We start from the raw sequence: 17505 nt of genomic DNA, 5'->3' as shown, positions 1-17505 counted from the left end.
GGTGGGGAGCAGGGCTGGTCACGTTCTTATACAAGGATACCAGAAACAAAAGGGAGTGAAACATTTTATTTCTAGTGCAAGCTTCAGTGATGTTCCTGTAGTGTCAGTAATGTTTTGAGTTCACTGGCTACTCTGGCAGCATGCTCCTTCATTCTTTACCTCTATTTTGGTACCTCTATTTTGGTGTGTGTACTCCTCAGTCATGTATTTCTGTCTGAAATTCCGATTGCAATTTTTTTTTTTTACATCATTTGGAGATAAAGGGTAAGACCTAGGCATAGAATGATAAGAAGCAAGTCTTAACCTATATTGTACTTTATTTGTATTTCTCTGCTCACAAATGTATTCAGAGAGCAAACGCATCTTTGATACTTAAAAATCAAGTGTAGTTTTTTATTTTCCTATTTTTGTTTGTTTCAATTTGGTCAAAGAAAATGCTGCACAGAAACAATATAATCCTGAATTTAATACATTCTATAGTCAGAGGTATTTATCCTATTACACGTTTAAAATTTAAATATTATTTATTTCAAAGTAGGAAGGGTGGAGAGACCAGTGAAAGATAGAACCATTATGAAGTCTTTCTCTACAGTCTCTCTGAGCAGATTGTTTCATCTTCTAAGAGGATGGACAGGGAAAAATAAGAATTAAGCAGAGAATGAATTGTATGACTTTAACAGTTTATTAATTGTCAATATTTTCACATATAAGTTTAAAAAATTAAACCCCACTCCTGCCCTCAGGACCCGACTTCTGCTTCATGTGAACTTTTCAAATCTAAAGGAAAGGAAACATCTGGTGTATCATCTGGCCAATGAGGCATTGCACTGCAATAAGTCATGACAATACATTTGATGTTTTTATTGCATATATGAATAATATATATTGCTTTGTCTATATATTTGTCATTGTAATTTTCCTGCTTTAATTAACCCACAAATCATGCTGCAGAAGTATATATGGACAATTGAGTTAGTCAAATGCCCTACTAATAGTCTGATATCTGAAAATAAGGCTGTGATTGGAAACTATTGTACCGTAACAATTATTCATATGTCAAATAATAAATATGAATTTATTCTTTAATGTTTTTTCCTATAAACAGTATTGTTTACTATAGAACTTTATTTCATCTCTCATCTTAAAATAACCTCATGCAGTGTTACTCACTTGAAATATGTTTCCTGTAGGACAAAGGCAAACTTGCCCTTCTCACAGCCTTGTTGATGAGGAATGGTATTGAGGCTTGAGAAATTGCACTTGTTTCTCCTTCTAACTTCACAGGCATCCAGATTCTTCCTTTATGAGCACTGGAATTAAGTGAACATTCTTTGAACAACATGAGACTTGACATATCAGAGCATGCAGTTATGGAAAAGGCCAGAGTAATTTTTTTGAGTATATAATAATAAATATGACAGACCTACTGGGTGTACTTATGGAAATATAAAAATGTCACAAGGTCTAGTTCTTCGGGCACCTGCCTTCCATCTGCCATCCGTTGGCCAGACACTTGCATAAATACACAGCCCTTTGCCAAAGTGGCCTGCACTAGGTGGCTAGTGTGTGGACTGTGTGGACTGAAAGCCCACAATGATAATTTCATAATTAAACAAAATGTGGGTGCTAGAACACCAAAAGGACAACAAAACCTCGAAATCATTATTACTGACAACAACAGATGCAGCCATGTATTTCATATTCAGAAGTCATAATTGATAATAAAGGTAATGCTATTTAATTATAGTTAATTTTTTTTATTTACTTAGGATTTTTCTTAATGGAGAAATGATATATTTTTTGAATTTTTGCACTATTTGAGAGCAGTGTTAAAAAACAGCCACATTCAAGCCTTATTTTGCAGCGGTTTATCAGATTGAGATGGCTAAAATAAACATGACAAACGTTATTTTGTAGAACTTAATACTGTTAATCCTTAAAGCATGGAATCAGGAAACTCTTATTCATACTGGTATTTGATACCTGTAAGCAATCTCAAGTTTCTAATGCTGATTTTCTTTTCATTCCACAAAGAAAACTGCATCAAGACCTTTTTCCTGGAATATTACTTGAGGCTATTCAGAAAAAAAAAAAAAAAAAAAAAAAAAAAACACAACAGGAAATTTGGCTCTTTAGCTCTAATAATGGTCTCTTTATTGAACAGTGACTTGCTTTTTTTGTTTAACAGATTTTCTTATGAAAGGGCTAGAAGTGAATAAACGACAAGTTCAAGCTCATCTGATTTCTTTTGATTTATGTTGACCTTGAAAGAGAGAGAGGTCATGCTGTTGGCAGGCAATAAGAACTAATCTGTTACTAAGTGAGTAATTAAAAGTGAGGCCTTATATATTTTTGTAATGAGTTGACAGCAATTCCATCCCCATGTCATACGATTGCTCTAATCAACATGGTCATTGCATTTAGTGCCAAATGAGAAGTTTACAAGAAGTCAGATGACAAACTCTGAAATGTGCAGTTCTTTCAAATGTGCAGCTGACTGACTACATTGTAAATGAAGAGAATGTCCAATAAAAATTAATGGCAAACTGATGTGTGCAATCAGGAATATTAAGTTTTTCTAACGAATTGGAGTGGATGCTTATTAGCAAATTCAAGTGAAAGATGTGGTGATGTGATCAGCTAACAAAAAAATCTGAGTTTTGGCGGCTGGGCCATTGCAGGCTTCTACTATTTAACTGGAATGACTTAAGTCTGTTCTGACATCAGGCATGACTCTATTGATTTCTATGTCACCAAATAACTTATAGAACTATCCAAAACATATTAGGAAATCTGTTTCTTGAGATCAGAATAATTTTCAAAGTTGGTTCAGGGCCTGGATGTTCCTGCAAAGCACTGAATTCTTTGGTCCCAGTCCAGGAAAGCATAGTTGTTAAGTCTTCTCTGTCTTCTAAGACTGGCTTAGAGGCTGGGTTTAATTCCAAACTTGCTCTTAATCCGTACTGCTTACTGATAGGATCTCACTGAACTCAAGCTTGGAGACAACTGGGAAGAGAACTTCACATTTGTTCTTTGTGTTACTTACTTGGTATTCAAATGACATTACACAAGTAATGTTGGGATGGCAGGATGTCCTAGAGGCTGGATAGAATGAAGTCATAGATGAAATATCCTACAGAAGAATTCCACTATTGCCTTTTGTAAAGTTAGGTACGATTTATAGGCAACTGAAATTGCAGTAAGGAAAAAACTAAAGGAGATTTCCTCTTGATCATTTTGGGTCTCTAGGCTCTGTCAGAATCAGCTGAGCATAGCTGCTACTCTAAACATCTACTTAAATCTTTCTATTTTCATTTTTAAGGTAGGAGGACTTTCATATATAATGTGCAAAAACATTTAAGACATGCCTATATATTTTACCAAATTTGGGTGACCCCTGGCAAAAATGAGCCTCCAGAACTGTAGGTTTCTATTTAAAAAAGAAAAATAGTTGTTTGTGTAATCACAGTTGATGGCTAGTAGCTTATGCTGCAGGCAGATCACAGAAGTACTCACCAATGAGGCTGTTTCACCTATTTTTTCCCCAGCTCTACCTTTTGCTCTACTTTTTTAAAGTGTTATGTTACTATACAAATTACATCAGTGAAAATAGTGAATACTGACAGAGAAATGACAAAAATTCTTTCACTTCTTATCCTGTGATTTACATTTGTCAGCTATCTGTCCAATGTTACTTGAGAAACCTCTTGCAGAGAAAATTTTGATAAATACATAAATATCAGTAGTAATTAGTTTTTTTTTAGAATCACTGTGAAGTCTAGAGTTGTACTCACCTGTCTTTCAAAGAAATGAAAACAGTAGTCTTCACAAACTTGCTTTTGAGTTTGCATAAAATATTACTGTGGGTTTCAATTAGGTTGTTAGATTTGATTTGCATTTCCTGTGCTTGCATGATTCCATCCTTGATGTAACATATTTTGAGGCTGCATATCAATCATATTTAACTTAGAATCTGATGTTTCTCAAGGGGAGATTAGTTGAGTATCATTGCATATTGACCACCAAATGTTGAGACTAGTTCTTTACCTATTTTCTCCAGATTACTAGTCAGATTCTACCATAAAACATCAGAGCTACAAGTGCCTGTAAAGTACTTTTTCCATTATCTAATCATTGTTCATTTTGGCTGTAAGCTCTGCTATGTATGATAAAATCTACAGAAATATGTGAGATTGGCATTACAGTCAGGCAAAAGATATTTCTTGCAAGTGACAACAGCACAATTTCATATCTCAGCCAGCTTTTGCTTGGGTCCAAAGACATTGTGAAACAGGCTGGAACTGTTTGTGAATGGGAGATTCTGCCTAACAGATGGCTATATGCAAAGGCAGCCAAGAGACCATGCATTAGTATTGTGTATTTGTGGGGGCATGAGCTGTAGCCAGAGAGGTATGTAAAGAATATGCCCTAAGCTTTCTGGTCCAAGATTAAGCAGATATGTCATTTCTAATATGGTTTGGGGGTAAACTTCTGAAGTATTAAAAAAGAATGCTTCTGCAGCTGTTTCTGCACCAAAATAAGTCTAAAAGAACAACTCAGTAATGTTATGAAGTCAGCAACATTCAGGGAGCTTGAAAGGGCTGTTTTTTTTAGAACTGCATTTTTGTATTTCTTAGTTAGGCCCTTGGACCACAGCCAGCTTTCTGCTGAGAAGGTTGGCAGGGAGCAGGAGTTGGATACCCAACAGTCTGCTGCCTTCCATGGCCTCCTCTATATGTAGTGTTCCTGCTTCATAAAGCCATTAGTGACCAGATTACACAGAACATGGGTTTTTGTTTTGTAGCTTTTATTTGTTGTTCCATTTCCTGTTTCATTCATAGTTAACCTCTGCTCTTTCTAGTTCAGACATAATATCAAAGTGAATTTGGAAATGAAATTCATATGGAAGAGAATGAATAGTAAACCATACGTGCTATATCCAATATCACTTTCTAAAATATAAAAAAATCTTATAATTATTTTTTAATAAACAGAATGTTTTTATTAATGTACAAACTTTTAATAACGGTAAATTCCCCCATCCTTTTCCATTTTTTTGAACCGGCCCCCCCCCCCCCCTTTTTTTCTCCAATCAAAACCAGACTAGAATTAATCAAGAGCTGCATGTTTAGTTGCAAAGACTTCTGTTGGCAAGATGCCTTTGAATTGCACATTTAGAATCTGTAATGGATTGGACAACTCCTTTTTCAACCCTCACTAAAGGCACTTTCTTTTACAGTATTTTTATATGGAAGTTTGTATGTAAATTTATATCTGTATTTTCTTACAAATATATCAGTGATGACTATGTGCAGCTTTGGAAGAATCATCCAGAGTTAGATAGAAGGGACCCTTTTGAGCATTGTAGGAGTGGAGATAAATGGACAGGCGTATGTTCTTTGAACCTGAGCAGAAATACAACTATTCCCCACAAATAAAAAACTTCTTGATGTATTCTTTCTCTGGAAAGCTGAATTAAATGTGTTCATAAATTGGAATTATGCTTTTATGAATCTGTATGTTCATGATTTTAGGAGATGCCATACCAGCTCAGACATTAGCTCCTGGGGGTGGATCTGAGAGCAGTGAGTTGTGGATGTTTCAGAGAACAAGGGGAATAACCCACAGTAGGTTGAAATGTTGCTTTCTGCCCCATCGCTGGATTTTATTTTATGTACTAGGATTTAAGAGATTGTTTCAGGCCTGAAGCACAGTGTATGATATGCATTTGTATTTTTTAGGTGTTATGCAAGGGAATTAAAGAATCTTTATTTTTCACTCAGATCATATTACACGTACATATTAAAATTGAAGTCACAGTTACTATATGTTGTCAGAAAGCCGAGTATTTTCAAGGTAAAAGATAAATACCTCAAATATCATTGCAGTAATGTAGCCAGTGAGACAGGGAAGGAAACATGTGAAGTTTTTCTGATAGCCTGTGATGTGACTAAGATGCTTGGTAACAAACTGTGTGATAGGAGATTCTAAATAAGCCTATTGTTTCATACAAAATTTATTGTAGTTGCTAAAATATCAAAAGCCTCCAACACCCTACATATCAGCTGTTATTCAGGCTTCTCTGTTTTGGTGCTTTCTGTACATACAAGTAATAAAAATACCAGGAAAATACATGAGGGCTGCTCCAAAAGTAATGCCTCCTACTTCATTATGTCAGCCCAGAATCTCAGAGATGGATGTTAGTATCATGGCAATAGAGTTTGAACCTTCCCACCAATATTCTGTTTCATTTTGTTGCTGTGTGGCAGAAGGCAGCAGAGGGGCACTGTGGTGGAATGGCACCTGAAATGGAAGTGTGGATGAAGTAAAGGGGCTTGTCATTGAATTCCTCCATTCAGAAAAAAAATGGCACTCATTCATATTCATTTGGTGCTTCCTGAACACTGATGGAGACTAAACAGTGGATGTGGTGCATTTCAGCAGTAGCAACAGCAGTGTGACAGACAAGCCACATTCCAGATAGCCATGCACAGCTGTCATACGACAAAATGAAGAGTGTCTCAACCAGTTCATCCATGTGAACTGGCAGGTACCTGTATACAGAGCTGAATATCTGCCTCTCTGCGTTGGTAACAACAATGGCAACATTGGAATACCACAAAATTTGGACCAGATGCTCACACAGGATCAAAAAGAACACTCTGTGAGTTTGTCAGTATCCATTAAACCAATAAGAGGCTGTATGTGGTAGTTTCCTGGATCACATCATTACCAGTGATGAGATATACTGTCACCATTATGAACTGGAATCAAAATGGCAGATCATTGAGTGGCAAGAAGTAAACTTACCATAGAAGAAAATGAAGATGCAGCCCTTAGTGGGCAAAGTGGTGTGTGCTGTCTCTTAAGATAGGACAGGAATGATCCTTCTGCATTTTCTGGAACCTGGACAACCCATTAGCTGACTGCTACACTATGATGCTGGCTAACTGAAGGCTCAAACTTCCAGAGTCAGACCAGTCAAGAGAGAAACTTTCTCTTGTAGTATGATAACGCCAAGTCCCATACCTGTTTGAAGACCATGGAGCACACTGCCAGTCTTAACTGGATTGTTCTACCACATATATTGTAGAATTTGGATATGGCATCTTCTGACTTCCATCTGTTCAGAATGAGGAAAGATGGACTGTGTGGGCAATGTTATCCTAGCAACAGTGCTATCATTGCAGAAGTGAAACAGTGGGTCACCTCCACTGGTGCAAATTTTTAAGGGTGCAGCCTGCAGGCTTTTGTTTATTTCTAATAAAAATGCATAATTAATTAGGATGCATTACTTTCAGAACAATCTATGTATATTGAACTCTATGTACCTTTATGTCCTAAATCCATAAGGAGATAAGTTGCTATTGCCCCTGAAATGACATTTACAGTTTCTGACCTTGAACTCAGATTGTGTAGTATGTGTCCCACTCTGCCCACTATGGAGCATCATTCTTTGAGAATGACTAGAAAAAAAGGTTTTTTCTTTTTTTTTTTTTTTTTTTTTTTTTTTTGTGTGTCTGTCTTTCTGTAGGATATGTAAAATGTAAAACTTCAGTGGTTGAAGAATCCCTGTCATCAGGAATATTAAGAGGAGATGAGTGTCAGGGATAGTCTAAATTTGCTCACTCCTTTTTCAGAGCTGGAAATTAAAACGGATATTCTGTGGCTGCTTCTTACCCAAGATTTCTGTGGTTTGGTTATCTCTATTATCTTAATGTTTTCAAGTCCTGTGAAAGAATATACTGGCCATGTAGCACTGACAAAAGGCTCAGATGTGAAAAAAGGCTTCAAGGCTTGGACTAGGAATGGCTTACTAAAGTAAGAGATAGAGAAGTGAACTTCAGAGTTTAGACATCTGGCATTGATAACATGTGTCTTGAACTTATCCAGAATGACAGATCTTTCTTGAATATTCCCATTAAAGTACCACTGACCTCTCCTTTAAATCCTTTATTTTATGTTTGTCTATAATTTAACTTGACTTTGCATTAAATTTGTTTCTGTTGCTGAATAAATGAATCCAGTGGTATTTGTCTTACATAAGGGGCCAATCTTTTAAATGTAATGTTTGTTGAGAAGATAGATAGCATGTTGGGAGATGTCTTGTCCTGCCTGTGTGGGGTGGTGAATAGATTGGTTAGTAAAGGACTTGAAATGTCATCTAGCTGGATCTTTGTGATGCAAGCTTTAGTGGATGATTTGTTGCCTGTGAGTCAGATGCTGTTTCCTAGTGGCACATCTTCCAATGATTATCGTTGCTTTTTTTTCTTATCTACTTTTCTTCTGGACTTGTTTCTTTCTTTGTTCAGAGATGTACATAAAATTAATCTTTGTTTTCTGGCCTTTCTCTCTGTTTACCAAAACTTTCCTTTTGGAATACTGCTCATCCCTTTTTATGTTATTTGTTTAATGCTGACATATGTAAAATTATGCTCTCTTCTAGTTAGCTACTCAGGTCTTACATTAGCTTTAAGTAATATGTATTAAATAACTTAGGAAAATCCCATCTTAAAACCAGCTGTTTAAAAATCGCAATATCTTTATCTCAAAAGCTAGACCTTTTCTAGCTAGAAGATGGCTGGTTATTATTATGAATCACTCATTAGAAATTAATTCCTGCTTCACCTTAAATAAGTAGTACTCTATTAACAATTTTGCAAGGTGATGTGAAGAAATGGAAATAAGGGTAGGTAGAGTAGGGAAGTGGCCTATATAATGAAATTAATGAGACTTCAGGAAAACTCCTACTGTGTAAAGCAACCATATCTCGGAATACATTGACTCTGTTCCAAAACTGCTATAATATAGTTATCCAGAAACACTCATCAGTGTCTCAGTGCTGTAAAATATATTTAGTCAGAAGTTATTAAGGTAAATTTCACATCAGTCTGCCCTCTCACTGTAACTACATAGCTTTCATACTCTGTGTTTCATAAATATCTTAGGCTGACTGACAGTTACACTGCTTTCATTGTGCATGCCCACCTTTGTTCTGGCCATGTTTTCCTGCCTCTTTCTTTACATCAGTTCTAGAACTCATGAAGCTGTGAAATAAGTAGCTCATCAGGATGAAAATTAACTGGAAATAGAGAATTGTTTTAAATCTGATCAGTATACGATCTGACCTGCAATGTAACATTAATTGCTAGAGCTGAAACAAAGGACTGCAAAAGGACCTGCAGAAAAGGGTGGGACTGACACTTTTGCAGTAACCTGCTGGTAGATCAATTTAAGGCAGTTGTGATCTGTGGTGTACTTAGCAATTTTCATAATACATTTGGTAAGTGACAAAAATTCTGTTTGAATTTCTTCTTCTGTGGGTGATATAGAGTTCTTTGGATAGTTTATGATATTTATAAAATACTAAATTTGCAATTTGCAAATAATCTTGCTAAGTAATTTTTAGCAGATTGGTACATCTCTTACCATGGTCTGTCTGCTATGCGGAATTATTTAAGTCTGATTTTGAATCTTACTTTACTTTTTTTACCCTCATTGTTAATAAAGCTTAATGTATGGATTTTTTTTTTCTTCTGGCAACAATGAAACCTTTGTTTTTTGTGAGGAATTGCCTCAAATTATCATTCAACCCATGTGTATTTTTTTTTTTTTTTATTGTGGCAGGTAAGATTTGTTGTTTGATCTATGGAGAAAATTGATCACAGCTTACGTACACACATTACTCTGAAAGCAATGCCTCCTATTTTTTTTTTTTTTTTCCCATGGAAACTACAGTAGATGCAAGGGACGGAATAACATTATTTGTTTGAGCAAATTTTGAGCTACAAAATGCTATATTCCAGCTATTAGCTGATTACAAAATGCTTTCATTTTGTGGTGTGACAAAATGTGCATGGCAGTCTATAACACTGTGGAAACACACCACCTGTGGCCTCACTGTGCACACATCCACTGTTTAGTCTCCATCAGTGTTCAGGAAGCACCAGTGAACATCAATGGGTGCCATTTTTTGTCCGCATGGAGGAATTCAATGACAAACCCCTTTACTTCATCCATACTTCCATTTCAGGTGCCATTCCACCACAGTGCCCCTCTGCTGCCTTCTGCCACACAGCAACAAAATGAAACAGAATATTGGTGGGAAGGTTCAAACTCTATTGCCATGACACTAACATCCATCTCTGACGTTCTGGGCTGACATAATGAAGTAGGAGGCATTACTTTTGGAGCAGCCCTCATGTATTTTCCTGGTATTTTTATTACTTGTATGTACAGAAAGCACCGAAACAGAGAAGCCTGAATAACAGCTGATATGTAGGGTGTTGGAGGCTTTTGAATTCCAACCATAGTTCTAGGTGGAGCAACTTAGCCACTAAGTCAAATTGATTTCAGCTCTCTCTTCTACGTTGTGTTAAATAACAGTAATATTTTTGTCTGTAATACCTTATGTTTTGGAGACTACAAATGTTGGTGCTATGAATTACTTTAAAGATGAAAGTGTAAATTGTTACCTTACTTATAATTCAATTTTTAAGAATGTAACAATCTTTAATAATATATTTAAAGGTCCCATTTATGTGGCTACTTAAATGTTCTTCCAAGCTTAAAATTAAAGAAAATGTGTAAGCCAGCAGTTAAATCCTACTGCTACCAGTAGTACTAGAGCAGGTATATAAGTGCATTGCTGACAGCCTCTTTGTTTGGTTTTTGCCGTTCAGCCTTCCAAGGGCTTAGTGGAAGAAAGTTGTTTAGGTATGTGTTTGGGAAATATCACACTGTGTTCTTCTGCCAGGCTATCAAGTCAACCTAGAATGCTTTGGATGAAAACAACATGTTTAACAGTACAAAGTTCTTTTAATAGATCTGGTTATTTTAGTTCAGAATGAGGTCGTTGATGTGAATGCTTCTCTCAGAATGATGATGACTAGAAGCCAGTGCCTATTTTACTGCAACTAACCTCTACCATTTGTGGTTTTAACAAAATTCCAAGTTCTCTTATGCAAAATAATAAAGCAGAAGTATTTTAGTGGTAATATCTGCACACTTAGAATAAGAAAAGCCTTGGAAACCTTGAGAGGAAAAATGAGCTCATTTTCATATCTGTTTTCCAAACTCTGGCAAGTTTAGTATAGCATGCTGATTGTTAGACATATAATTAATAAGCATCTTTAATAAGCATCTTCTGGTATCCATTTTGGCACTTCATTTCATTATAATTGCTTGAAATAACTAATAATGGAAATAATCTGAAATGGAGCTAGTTTTTAAAAAGACATCCAAGCTTATTGCCAGGAACACCCAGAATCTCAATTGCTGTATTTTTCTTTAAGTGAGAACAACTAGTGAAGATGAATGACAAAAATTTTGTTATTTGGAAGTATTATAATGTTCTTGGACCTGTGCTTGTGCAGTTCCTGGAATGTATGATGGCCTTTTTTGAGAGCATTCTTCAGCAATTTCAAGGGAGGATTTGGCATTCTCTGTGAGTACAGTCAAAAGAACTGAGAAAGAATATTAAGGACTCTCTTGAGAAGGTTTCCAGAACCAAGTAATCCATTCTGAAGCAATTGCCTTCCAGAAGGTGAAAGAGACTTCAGTTTTTTCCAACAGGAAGAGGGTAGCTGAGACCTGGAAGTCATGTCTGGAACATTCTGCAAGAAAAATAGGTACTGCTTAATGAATGTCATGAATGAATAATTTATTTTGGATAACATTTTTGGAGACTTATGTTTCTGAGATGGGAATCTGAAATGACTGTTTCCTCTTAGTAATAGTGGAAGGTGGTCTGTCTAGTCAGAGAAATTACCATATTCTAGTCTTTTAGTGTGGAAAGGATCATGACAAGTGTAAGAAATGAAATACCTTCTTGAATTTTCAATTTACTTTGGCTGGTGAGACAGAGCCAAACACTCTTTTCCTGTTAAGTTAATTTTAAAATGTTGTGTATGCACCTCACATAGCTGGTTTTGGATCTTATTTGTTTTTTCTCTTCCACTCCCAGTGATCTAATCTACAGCCTCTGTTCTTCCATTTAAATGACCTGTGTTTCATGCATCTCAAGGATTTCAATATCTGTATCATGTGATTCCCATTAATCCTCTTTATCCAGGGAATGGATTTCAAGTCTTTGTCGTTTTACTTCAAGGTATTTTTTTGTACCGTTGGAAATTACTTTGGTTATGCTTTTTTCCATCCATGTCTGGAAATATAAACAGAACAGCTGATTTAGGGATATAAAACCTATCAACTGTGTGGACAGCAATTTCAAACAGTACTAAAGAAATACAATTGAGGGATGTAAAATGTGCTTGGTATCTCAGACTTTTAAAAGATAAATTATTTCAGATTATTTCATAGTTTAGGAGATTATTTATATAGCACTGAGAAAGCAAACTTTAAGTGCCTAGAATTCACTCTGTGTTCCAATCTCACGTAATTAAAAAAAAAAAAGCATTTGTCTGCCCAAGGCCTGCTGACATCCATACTCCAGAAGCCCCTGCACTAAGAACGAGATGTAGATCTCTGGATGAAATACAGGGCTGCTTATTGCTGGTATTCACGTTCCCAGTTTAAGTGTATTCATACTAATTGTGGTCAATAGAAAGTGTATAATTTAGCTAGTCTCTCTGACTCCCTGAATGGCAATCTCAGATACGTATGCCAAGCTCAGTTGCAACAGATTTTTTCCAGCAACAGCATGTGGCTCTCTTTGGCAAACTCCCACCAGCCATTTTGTTGGCTGCTACTAAGTAGCCTCTTGATCTTTAAGGCAGGGAAGCCTACATATGACCTACATATTTATCTGGAAGCAGTTTCTTTCAACTTACCTTTCACTTCTTCAATTGCTCATTTGCTTTATATTTATCTATCTGTTTGGTTCCAAACCTCACAAAAGTTTCTAAATGCCTAGAAAGCAATTTACTGTTGAAAGGAACATTTTACATGCTAGAAATCTATGCAGTCTTTTGCTCTTCTATTTTTCACCTTTACAACCTCTTTTCATTGTGCATCCATAAGAGCTCTGTGTCCTCTAGATTTCATATGCTGTGCTTCTTTCTTGCTCCATTAGAATTTTTTAAATGATGTGCTATATTCTGTCTGCTTTTACATTTTGGCTTGAGATCTTAGTCTCCAACTTTTCTTGTGCTTCTACAATGGCAAGCCAGAAGTCCCTCATGATTTAGCACAGATAGTGATGGCTAGAGGAAGCAGAACCAGATGTCAAGAGATTTTCTTTGCCTGATCAGTATTAATAGGATTGAGCCTGATGGTACTGCAACTGTCTGGCAAGATGTGAGTTGTTGCATATAACCCCCTTTCTCAGGAAACAATTTGCCCTTCCCTTCCTGGCACAGGGAATACAAACACAAAGCTAATGGCCCACCTCTTCTAAGTGTTGACATTTGTACAAGTCTGTCAACTTTAAATTTACTATTGGCATCCACAACTCTGCTCTGTCATTTTATTTTTGATTTTTATATGTTGTTACCCAAAACACTGTCTACATGACTGTTTGCTCCTGCAGACACATGAATTAAACCTTAAAAGAATTCTGTGACTTAATGGAAATAGCAATAAGTTACATATAAGGGAAAGTGGAAGTCCTATGGAGGCACAAAATCTGCATTAGGCAGTAGTTCCTGACTGCTGGAATAAGTTTCTGGGTAGAACAACATTCCCACTGTTTTTTGGAACTAGATTTCTAAGAATAAAAAATGAGGATCACAGATGACAAATTTCACAAATTCTCTGTTGAGAGTAGACAAACACAATTGTCAGAAAGCTGCTATATTATGTTTTCCATCGTGGCAGTTACCTTCTGGGTCATTTGTTTAACAGCTATATGATAAAAGCTTTTCCTGAAATCATAAGGTGATCTTGAATACTGAAGAAAGTGTCCCTTCAAACAGAGTTTCACTGCTAACATGTGATTCAAAGTTTTCTCTGAGTTAAACATTCATAAGTGAAGATAGAAACATTACTATTTATTTCTATCTTCTTTCAATTTTGTACATGTACAGGAGACAGGGACCATGTGGGGTCTCAGATTGCATGTAGGAGAAAATAAAAAATAGATGGAAAAAGTAACAGCTTTCCTTAAAATTGGATGGAAATGAGTGCATCTTTCCAACACAAATTTCAGGGTGTGTGAAGGCAAATAATGCCATATCAGCATTAATACTGTTTAGATATTCCTACTGTTGACTTTTCATATGAATTTAGTAGAAAGACATACACCTATTCATTGAATTTCTATGAGTTTTAGACATGTTGCAGGCAGAAAGCAGATATGTCACATTTTCTACCCTACAAAGTACTACTTTGGTTTAGTAGGGTCACTGTGTAATATAATGTTGTCTAACATGTGGCTGCTCCATTTGGAGAAGTTAGTTCTCAGGTGAGCTTTGTATTCTCATTTTATCTTTCCCTCTACTACTTTTTGCTGACCTGAATGAAAACGCACAATAACATTATTTGATAAAGCAAATTCTCAGCCATAAAACACTATTTTTTTAAATACAGTCACTGTCACTAGCTATGCATTTTCACCAATGATAATTAAAAGCCTGAATATTCCTGTGGTGAAAATATCCATGGCTGTCCAGAGCATGGCTTGCCTTTCTCGTCACTCTAGCCACTGTTGAAACACAACACCATCCTTGTGCTCATGTCCACTCTTTGATCCTCAACAGTGTTCAGCGGGTGTCAATGAATGTCAGTGGGAGTCATTTTTTCTGTTTGAAGGAATTCAGTTCCATACCTTTGCTTCAACCGCGCTTTCATGTCAGATGCCATTCTGTCACACTGCCCCTCTGCTGCCAACTGTTGCACAGAAACAAAACATAATGGAATATTGGTGGGAAAGTTCAGTCTCTGCTGCCATACCTCTAGCATCATCTGATGTTATGGGCTGACGTAATAAAATAGGAGGCATTATTTTTGGAGGAGCCCTTATAAAATGTGAAGAAAAATCAAACAAAATGGGGAATGGTATTGTGAAGTGCATGCTTAAGTTATGAAATCCAGTATGAAAAGTACAATGAAATGAGTGAAGCATTTTCCAGAATCTAGTCCCAAAATAATGCTATGTAGTGTTCAGTAAAAAAAAACAACAAAACAATTCTTGAGGATGAAAAAGAGGAGAAAATCAGGGATTAGGCAAATGAGAAAAGGTGCCTAATTCAGTGTCAGGAATTGGACACTTACGATTGGAATTTCCCCATTGAAGGAAATAGTATAGCTCCCGATGTCACTGAAAAGTCCAGAACCTTAGCCACACATTTTATTTGGATCAGTCTTGCAGATCGTTTCAAATGGATGCATAGTGGTCTCTTTTCCACACCTGACTGTTTTCTGCTGTTGTTGGTTTTTTTTTTTTTGTTTTTTTGTTTTTGTTTTTTTTGTTTTGTTTTAGAATAAGTAGGGGACTGGAGGGAGAAGGGAGCATTCTTAATTTCTTCAATTCTTAAATTAAGGGGCTTTATGAAGAATATGTAAACCTTTTAGTAGAAGTTGATCTGATACCATTAAAAAAAGAAAAACAAACAAACAAAAAAAAAAAACAACAAAAAAGCAAAACTGAAAACCGAGATGCAATTCAGATGAATGTCAGTCAGTGAAATGAACTGATGACAGTAAGCTATGATTTTTCTGGATAGGGTGTCTGAAGAAGCATCACATAAGTGGAAATTGTAATTTGACATTTAGTTGATGATTTACCTCGATACAAAAAGTTTAGAATTTGTCTGAAAATACAAGAAATCAACAGCTACAAGGTAATGGCAAATTGTACAGCTGCATTAGTGGTGGAAAGCAGGCAGAGCTGCAGAACCTTCTTGAAAACCCATTTGGGAGCGCTCTCACAACCTGATTGCCTAAATTATATTTCCCAATGGCACTGCCTCTGTTGAGTCTCTGCTCTGAGGGGCTGAAAATAGAAACCCAGCAGGAAGGAGTGACAATATTTTTGAAGCTTTTTGCAGTTCTTGTAGTGGAAGGATCACATAATCATGGAATTGTGAGCACTGCTCAGGGGAGCTGTGGATTCTCCTTCTCTGGGAATATTCAAGGCCCTCCTGGACGCCTACCAGTGCAGCCTGCTGTAGGGGGCCTGCTTTGTGGGGGGTTTGGACTTGATTATCTCCGGAGGTCCCTTCCAATCCCTACAATTCTGTGATTCTGTGAAGGAGGAACTAATTCATGCAAAAGAGAGTGATAGGTGTGTGTTGTTTCCCAGGAATGTTCCAAACCCTGCAATTCTGATTCTGTGATTTCCAGAGGCTAACATCAATTGTGATCAATCCTTTCCACACCCTGGGGCAGCTGTTGGCAAATGTTCATATTTGGGTGAATAGGTAAATGTTGTGATCCAAGTTTGACTTGCAGTTGTTTCCCACTGTGTTCAACAGCAATTTCTTGACTCCACTTGTTTTATTCAGGTAAGAAATAAGTTTACATAGTTTACATGTAATACAGATATTGTCAGAGGACATTCTCTGCTGCCAGTTTTGCACATTCTTGCTTCTTTCCCAAATTATTCAATTCAGTGTGGAAGATACGGCAAGGCACCAGAGGGATGGTTTTTGGAATGGCTTTCAATATTTTCTGGATGTGGAATGGAGTCCAACCACACTAGAGTTTTCCAAAGAGCAAAATCATCCAAAATGAGGAAGATCAGCTAAACGTAATTTGAAATGGTATGAGGTCCTGGCTTTCTTGTATTTCTACTTTTTGCAGAATTAAATTTGATTCACTTGGACATCTGAATGAAGCAATTCAAGAACTTTGACTTTTTTGTACTTCAGGAAAACAAAATGAAACGATTCTCAGAGGATCCTCATAAAAACTGTGTGCAGTGTGCTTAATCACGGGCAGCAGGAGAGGCAGAATTCCAGAAAAGTGCCTAGGGAGTTGCACATGTTGTGTTTTCTCTGCCCTTTATACACTGACTCGCAAGCATGCACACTTCCACATCACTTCCTGAGCTTACACTGCTACTTTTATTATACTCAGATTGTCTCAGCAGCTGGAGAGTGTGAAATGGCAGCTAAAGAAGGAAAGGTAGAGGACTGTTTGTAACAGTATCAGCTCATATCTTTAATTTCACGTTTACTTTAGAGCTGAATTTCAAAAAGTGATTTACAGTTTTGAGAGATGTAGGGCTTTTATATTATTATTTTGTTTTTTGAATTTCAAATGGATTTGGGGGGGCTCACCATTTTTAAACAGCAGCATGTCACTGCTTCTTAGAAGCAACTGACCAATGTCTGAAGATCCTGGGTCATGTATTGGCATTTTTATACCTCATTATTTGTATTGAAGAATAAATTGAAAGCAACATGTGATCATTTCAAAATTAAATTACGTTGCACATCATATTTACAGTAACTCATCTCCCCTTCCCCTGTTTTTGGTGCTGTGGTGATTATGTTAAGCATATATTTTGAGCAGATAATTACATCTTAGTTGATTCCTTTATTATTGTACTTAAAAAATATTGGGTTTGCTTCATTCACTTTCAATGCACCAGTTGCCTGCAGC

Source organism: Lagopus leucura, unplaced genomic scaffold (genome assembly GCF_019238085.1).
Source record: "Lagopus leucura isolate 7727_CA_CO unplaced genomic scaffold, USGS_WTPT01 Super-Scaffold_1, whole genome shotgun sequence".
NCBI classification, from domain to species: Eukaryota; Metazoa; Chordata; class Aves; order Galliformes; family Phasianidae; genus Lagopus; species Lagopus leucura.
This window is presented reverse-complemented; position numbering follows the sequence as displayed.